The 8,797-nt window shown below is 41.8% G+C and overlaps 1 protein-coding gene across 31 annotated transcripts in view; it reads left to right on the top strand.

Annotated features, from left to right (window-relative positions):
• KALRN (kalirin RhoGEF kinase) overlaps window positions 1-8,797 on the top strand; it is a 689,644-nt gene that overhangs the window by 496,269 nt on the left and 184,578 nt on the right. The window lies entirely within an intron of this gene.

An 8,797-nucleotide genomic window follows, 5' to 3' on the forward strand; every position in this document is an offset into this window, starting at 1 on the left:
AGTTGCTTCCTCCACCAGATGTTAAGTCCATGAGGGCATCATGGACTTACTGCATCACCCCTATTGCATTACCAAATCCAACAAAATACTGATTCACAGAAGGGACTCTGTCACTGTTTATTAAATCAATGAATGAAGACCCAATAAACACAAGGTAATGTGTTGGGCATTATGGGTAAGAAAGAGATCTAGAAATACGAAACAGATATTATGAAGAAAATCAGAGGACTTCCTGGGTGGTCCGTAGTTAAAATGCTACACTTCCAATGCAGGAGGCATAGGTTCGAATCCTGGGTGGGGAAACTAAGATCCCATGTGCTGCACAGCCAAAAATAATTAAACTTCTTAAAAAATAAAATAGCAAAATATTTTTAAATGAAAAATAAAATCAAACTTACCTAGTCTGGGAAGATTAGGAAAGGTTAGCATTAAACTTTACCAAGTGGGTAGAGTTTATCTCGGCAGGACTGGTATTGGGAGTGGGGAGGAATGTCATTCTAAATGGATCAAACAGCTAGAACAGGGAAAGGGAGAAAGGAATATATAGGATACGTTTGGAACATGCACAGTAAACATGCCTGATGCAGTGTGGACTTTGTGAGGTGAGATGTGGGAGACAAGGCTGAGATGATTGGCTGGGTCAAATCATAGCAGACACTGGACACCATTCAAAGGAATGTGGACTTTGTTGGGAGCACCTAAGAAATACTGAGAGTTGTTTTTAGCATGATGGTTACAGAATTACTCATATCTTCACCTTTATGTGTAACTCTCTATATGCTCTCATCTTTCTCTCAACTCAGAGTGAGTCTAAGGGTAACCTGTCCACAGGTTCTGAGTCACATATTTTGTACCCACTTCCATCTGGTACACTCAACACTCTTCTCTCCCTCATGTTGTCAGGTACCTCCTTTCCTTTTGCCATTTCACACCTCTTTGCTGCTTCATGCTCACTGAACTGGAACTTCTTTTGATTTTTCCTTTTCCAGGTCTTCCCCCACCTTCAATAATAGTTTCTGCTTCCATTCTGATGTCCATGACAAATTCCAAGATGATATCTCTGCAGTGACTTACTCCTCATGACAGTTTCATATTCGCTATTTACTCAGCACATTTTTGCACACCTACTATGTGCAAGGCAGTATTGCAGACTGGAGATGCAGCAGTGACGCCACACAGGCCAGTCCCCAACCGAATGAAGTCTCAGTTCTCCTGTGGAACCAGGAGACTCACGAGCAAACACGAGGCCAAATGGTGGCACAGTGAACACCGGCACTGTTAGTCTTTATAGTTTGCTGCCAACTTCCTTCAGTCTCGGCATCAGAAAACTTTCTTTTTTCTCTCAAACCAGCAAAGCTGGCTTGACTGCCCTGTATGGGGCAGAAGCAGAATTTTCCAGACACCCAGGTATATATCTGTCGATCCGTTTTGGGCAATATCCCCTGATAGCCAGCCGGTCCACAGCCAAGTACTAAGGATGATTCATGATTCCCTCAAAATATCTATCATATCACCCTGGTCAGGTGCTGCTTACCCTTTATTTAAATTCTTTAAGTAGCCTCCTAAATTCTGGCCCCCACTGCTTTCTGGGATGTTGGCCCTGCATTATATCTTTTCTACTGATACCAAATTCATCTTCCTAAAACATTTCTTTCAGCATCTCACTTGTCTGTTAAAAGCCTTCTGTAGCGTACACTTAGAATAAAGTACAGTCCCATCTCCAAAGACATTTATATAATTTTTCCTCCCTATATACGATCCTTATCTGTTATATACACTAAAATACACTTAGATTAGATTGAATCATGTGAAACTGCCATTTTTGTGGATTGGATCCAAAATGGTTGATCAAATATTAGCAATTTGTAGGTTGCAACCTAATTGCACTTACCAAATAATTGGTTACCTGTATGTCTCTCTCCCATGTTACATTGTGAGTTGCCTGATGATCATGGCTTAATGATGCTTCTATCTTTACTGTCTACTACAGCATCTGGTGCATAGTAAACAGTGGCAGTCAGCTGCCTCCACTCATGTCATGATCTGCTCCTGCTGCTTCCATTTCCCGTAATGCCCACTGACTTCTAATCACATCCTACCCACCACTCACTTCTAGACTGACTCATGCCTCCTTCATGGAAATGCTCACTATTTCTCCACATTAATGCCCTGCTACCACCTCTGAGCCAACAATATTGGTCTCCCACAGTCAAATGTTATTCTTTAACAGCCAAAGCATATGTATTATACTTTGCATACAGTTGCACTTTAACATTGAATTGAAAGATGTCTGTTTCTAGCCCTTACTTTTCACCCTAGGATCCAGCAGCATATTTTCAATTGTCTATGACATAACTGCTCTTGAATGATTCACTGTAGTCTACTCAACAGAACTGAAACTAAACTCATATGCCACCTCCCAGATCTGCTCCTGGTCTAGATCCCCATCCACAGCTTGGTCTCTAAGCCATCTCAGCTCTTCATTCTCTGTCCTCCTCCTGAAACAACATTCCACAGGATCATCACAGTGGCTGCATTTTTCTCAGCCTGCCTTTAGACTTTTATATAATACATCAAGTTTATCCCTGAGAGCTTCAAGAGAGGAAGAATGTCTCCCAAACCACAGCAACGTTCTCTAGGACCTAGAGCGTCCTGATAAACTGGCCCCTTCCCCTTGGTCCTGCCCCTCCCTTGCTGTCTGCAGATTACTCTTCTCACATTTTCTGGTAGATATGTGTGATTATATTTTCACTAAAATATAATGATCCTTCAAATCATAATCACCTTTGTTAGTATATGTCTAACACATACTGCATCACTGTGTCTCTAAACTTCTCTCTCTGTCCTAAAAGATGTTTCTGATCTCAGGAAGAATGTTGCTGGAATGCATCTTCATCGTTATTAGAATGATAGTAGAATGACTCTCTGGAGTCCCTTCCATCAGCACTTTATGAGAAAGCATCTTCTTCCAGTTTGCTATTGTTTCCCATGGGTTAGTTTTCGTCTCAGCAGCTGAACCCTGAGACCCATTAAAAGCAAGGCTTACATGTGGTACACTGTATTATCAGCAATGCATTGAAATAGAGTGGGCATTCACAGAGAGGCCTCAGAAGAGACTTGTTTGAATATGTTTTTACATGTATAATTTCTGTTTGTGTGTATCTATGAATTTTGGTGTGTCTCTGACTGTGTTTCCCGTGTTGCTCTCTAAGAAGGATTCACCCATGTGATTTGGGAGGCAGGGATAGCTTGGATATTTCTCCTGGCCATCAAGTCCATGACATTACAAACCAATGAGCCATGTGCTCCAAAAGCTCATGGCTACAGCTGACACAGGTGAAGAGCCTACCTGAGCTGCAGCCTGGGGTTATTTTTCTTCTCCACCTGCCTGGGATCTTCCTTTTCCCTCTAAATATGAAAGACTAACTCTTCTGTTAAGCACTAAAAGGAATGTGGATGTGTATATATGTGTGTGTTTGTGCTTCTGTATGCATATATACATATACTTATATATACATATATGTATGCATGTATGTATATATGAAGGAAATACACCAAAATGTAAGTAATGGTTATTTCTGGATGGTGGCTTTTTCCAAATTCTCCACGATAAGTCAGGTTACTTTTATTAATCAAAAAAAGAGTAGATGTTATTTTTAAGGACAGGAAGGGTCATGATTATTAGATGGTTTCTGGATCAAACCTCTGTGTGAATCAAAGACAAAGGGATGAGCAGGTAACTAGTAGGTAACAGAGGGATGAACTTCCCCTCAACATCTCAAGATGAGAGAAAGTGACCAGACAGTGAATTTGGGCCGATTTGCAGGATGGGCCAAGGTTACTGAAGGCTGTTAGTTGAGGAACTGGCAACTTTGTTTGGTTTTTGAAGGTCAGGAGTCTTGGATAGCGAAAGGGAAGAGGAGGAAAATTCAGGCGAGGAAATAGGGAAGGTGAATAGTGGGTTAGTTTATCAGGGTTTTTCCCCAAACTCAGCTGTTTAGTAAAGTATAGAAAAGGTGAGAGGAAAAGCTTGAAATATACGCTCAAGTTCATGAAGAGATTTCACGAAGAGATATACAGTGGGATGGAGAAAAGGCAGGCATGCTCAAGTTCGGTTTTAACCCCCTATGATTCCAGATGGAAGGGTTCCCCGAGTGATCAGTGTGGGGACACTGGGTCCCCAGGTAGGGAGGATGGGTCACCCCTGCATGGGCAGCAAGATTCCTAACAGCAGGTTCATCATCAGGTCAACACACAGCTCCCCCACTCCCTCCCCTACCTCCTCCTCCCTCCTCTCCTGCTCTTAAAGGACAGAGCGAAGTTTCTGATAATTTTCGGTAGAGAAAGTTTCTAACTTTTCTGAACTTGGAACAAAAAAGTTACATGAAACAAACATTGTCAAGGATGCTCCTCCCACCTGGCCTAGTCTCACAGTTCTCTCCAAAAGCAGAAGGGAAAATGGAAAGATGAAAAACAGAGGGAGTGACTCTTCCTTGCTGAGGCTGGTTTCTTTCCTTTGGGATAGTGTTCTGGAAGTGGGGACTTCAATCTGTCACTCAGGAGGGGACACAGCAGAGCCTCTCTCTGCACCGCCCCGAAGCCTCTTTGTTCTTCACCAAGATGCTTGGCTAACCACTCCTTGCCTCCTCACCGAATTCCAGATGAGGAGCCCTGGGGTCAGTATGAGCAGCACACACACACGGCTAGAAGCCAAAAGTAGAGTAGGAAGCATGAAAAAACTAAGAATGTCACAAAAATCAGTTTTGAAAAAGAGCTACACTGAAACCATAATTCATGATGTCTGCACGATTCAACATTTGTACTATTCTGTATCTCAGTTTCCCATTCTGGTGAAGGAATATTTCCAGTCTGGGCTCTAGTTTGAAATTGGAGGTGGAAAAAGGCTCTTTTAAACCATTAATATGGGCTTTGCAGTTCCATGTGTGTAACAGAAGAACACAGAGCAGTGAAGTGCCCCCCAGGGACAAATCTGCCCATCTAATGAGAGGCACACAGTCCTTTCCCTTAGAAGCCCCTGCTATAACCAAACAGGCCAAGGAAAGCATGAAGGCTACTATAAGGAAGCGTCCAGAACATAGACAACTGAGAGTAACAAGTGTCTTTCTTCCTGACCGCCTACTATGAGCCTGGCATTTTTTAATGTAATTTCTTACTCAATCCTCACAATTCTTCAAGGTAAGTATCATTATCCTCATTTTTGCAGATGAGGAAAATGTAGAAGTTAAATAACCTGCCCAAGGTCACACATCCAGAAAGTGGCAGAGCTGAGATTTGAACCCAGGTCTTTCTCATGTCTGCTGTGTACACTGCCTTCTGCTGGCCAAGTCCATGAACCAAAACATTTGGATGATTCAGGCAGAAACACACAAAGTAACATTTTGGCCCAGATGCTGTTGCTGCTGTTAAGTCACGTTGGTCGTGTCCGACTCTGCGACCCCATAGACGGCAGCCCACCAGGCTCCTGTCCCTGGGATTCTCCAGGCAAGAATACTGGAGTGGGTTGCCATTTCCTTCTCCAGATGCTGTTAAATCTTATCATTTCTCCCTCCTGATCAATTGAATGAAATGCACCTGATTGAAAATACCAAGGGCAAGGGGAAAAAATAAAAAACCAGGAACATACCATGTTCCATGTATTATACATGTCCACTGCTCACTGTCTGCTGTGCCTAACAGAACATGACGTGAGTCAGGGATTTAGAAGAGACAGTTTATTATGTCTGCCACAGAACTAGTAACTCAGGCACATACCTGCCTCAGTGGCTTCCAAATCCATCAGACAGAAACATCTAGAACATATAGTCAACTGAAGATGCATTTAAAAACATATTGTAAAACAGCTGCCTCAGATTCTTTGTAGAACAAGAAAGGATATGAATCTATAATATAACAAATATGTTCCCCATTTGTGGCTATTTTTATACCACTGGATGTTCTACCCAGAGACTGTAGAACCTCTTTTTATAACTCAGAAAACTCATATTATGAGTGTCTAATATTAGAGTGAGACCTGCAGTATATTAATAAATAGGTGTTTCTATGAAGGAGTCTATACCTGGGCTTCCCAGGTAGCGCTAGTGGTAAAGAACCTGCCTGCCAGTACAGGAGATGTAAGAGACGTGGGTTCAGTCTCTGGGTTGGGAAGATCCCCTGGAGGAGAAAGTGGCAACCCACTCCAGTATTCTTGCCTGCTGAATCCCGTGGACAGAGGAGCCTGGCAGGCTACAGTCCATAGCATCACAGAGTCAGACACAACTGAAGCAACTTAGCACATGCACGTAACTGAACAGGCAGAGATGGGAGGAATCTCAATATACGCCCCCACCCCAAAAAAAAGAATTCCGGAAGGTCTGGTTAATAAAAGCTGCTCTCCTATCAAAATGGGTCTCACTGATTCTTGCTCCTCATGGAAAATGCCCAGGTGCTTCTGGACAGTGTATACTGGCAGACATGAAAATGCAGTTGAAATGCTGCACAACTCAGGTTTTCCAACCATGTATTGTCTGGTACATAGACAAGTCCTGTGCCCTAATGACTTTAAACCAAGTGACCCCTAGAATTACCAAGGAAACATTTCAAAAAACTCATCCCAGGCTCCTCACTGGCCTGCTGAATCAGAATGCCAAAGGTAGAGGGCGATTGGATATGGGATATCTGTGAATTCTAAGCTGAGAGTTATTGTCTAAATAGTAGAGATCATTGGCATTTCAAAGAAATTTAATGGCATTTTTTAAAGCACATTTCCACTTAAATTTTTCCCACTAGTCTCTGCCATAGGCTAGATTTTCAGAAAATCATCTCAATGACATCATAAATGGCTGTCGCTTTTTAATGTTGATGTATGGATGTTAACTACTCTTTTAAGGTACCAACTGGGCCGTATAATATAATGACTTCCTATGTAAACATGCATGTATTTTCTCAGTTTTGGAGAACAAGTGTTCAGTTTGCCTACATGCCTGAATTTCTTATATGTCTCACATAACAAACCATCATCAGATTTGCAGGTACACAGAGACCATCACATCTTGAGGTTTAAAAGGAGATAAAAGTTTTTGTGCAAAATCTAATAAATACACATACTGAAGTGACCCAAACCACTTCTAGTTACGTCTTCAAGGATAACATGGATCCTCAAAATATGTGAGGGATGCTTTCTAAGACCTTTGGAATCCACAAACATACACACATACAAATATCATTTAACAGATGGATTCTCCTTTACACAAGGCAAGCTACCACAGCAGTTAGGACCACTTTGGAGTCAAACCAACCTCAGTTCAGATTCAGCCCCTCCACTTGCCAGTTGTATGATCCTGGGCAGGACCTTAATGCCTCAGTCTGCAAAATGGGAGTAATGGTATTACCCATTCCAAATTTTGTGAAATGATGCATGCCAGATACTCAGCACTTTGCCTGGCACATGGTAAACATGCAACAAATATTATCCATTAATAATAGTGATAATAAAAATGACGGAAATAAATTAGCTATTAATAATGATGACACTAAAAATATATTTTTAACTGTTCTCCTCCCTTATAATTTTAACCATTGTATACAGAGCCAAATGTCAAATTCAGCACTTGTAAAACTATTAAATTCTGCCACTAAAGTAAGTTCTGCAGAGGTAATAGCACATCTATAAACTGGTACTGACAGTGAATTATGATGTGGGGGACTAGCTAATCAGGACAGTTGATGCCACGTCCCTACCCTCAGCCCATTAATGTAACATTATGCAAAGGAAAATATGATTTAAATTTTTTGAGACCCTTTTTCCCTGGAAAAGGTGAGCTCAGTGGGCACCAGTACTTTGCCCTTTCACAAATACATGCATCCTGTCCCAGACTTTCTTTAGAATCTCATCTCTCTTCTGAATCCTTAGCAGCCCCGACCTTCTCCACAGTTCAGAGTAACTGCCATTTGAACTCCATGCTGAGGCTTTTTCTGTCCCTTAATGAACAGTTTTTACCTGGCTGGAGTTCTTACTAAAAGAGTCTCATACTGGTTTTCTCATTTCCATAAGGTAGCCTTTGACACCGTGAGCTGAACCACAGTCAAACTGGAGGTCAGACTCTTTCATTCCTCTTAAACTTTTCTCCTGGATAAGAGCCATTGCTTTTTGAAATATTTCACTCTTCCAATAGCACTAGAAGTTGGTTCTCAAAAAAGAAAAAAAAAGAAGTTGGTTCTCTTTGAGGGACCATCGTTCCTAAAGAATGGATGATTCCATTGCCTCCAGTGACCCAATAGAGATGGTAGAACCACACTGGAATATGGGGTCTCTGGCATGGCTCCATCACTCCCTCACTCAGTAATCCATTCTCTTAGCCGGCCTTGCAGTGTGCATGAACCAGCTTTGTGCCTTAGAAAAGTTCCAGACTACCACGTTATAGACCCTGGAAACACTTGAAATCAAGAGTGTTAAGTCAGTTACTACTAATGATCTGCTGCATAAATGGGTAACCTTTTCTCAGTTTCTTTCTCTAGCTGAATGTCATGGTAAGCCTTGGTAGGGCACAGAGACCCTAGAAGAATTGAAACAAGAAAACAAAACAAAACAGGGAGGGTCTGAAATAAACACTAATGATCACTGCCACTGGACCTCTTATTTAATGTATCCCTATATTATTCCTGGCTCCACCTCTCCTTGTCTGTCTGAGAAGTTGGAAAGTCACAGCAGGATTGCTCTACAGGGAACTAATGCTAAAAACAGCGTGCAGGTTTGCACTCTTGACAGTATTTCACAGTTAAAAGTGGCCACTCAGTGATC

This window comes from Bos indicus, chromosome 1, assembly GCF_029378745.1.
Source record: "Bos indicus isolate NIAB-ARS_2022 breed Sahiwal x Tharparkar chromosome 1, NIAB-ARS_B.indTharparkar_mat_pri_1.0, whole genome shotgun sequence".
NCBI lineage: Eukaryota > Metazoa > Chordata > Mammalia > Artiodactyla > Bovidae > Bos > Bos indicus.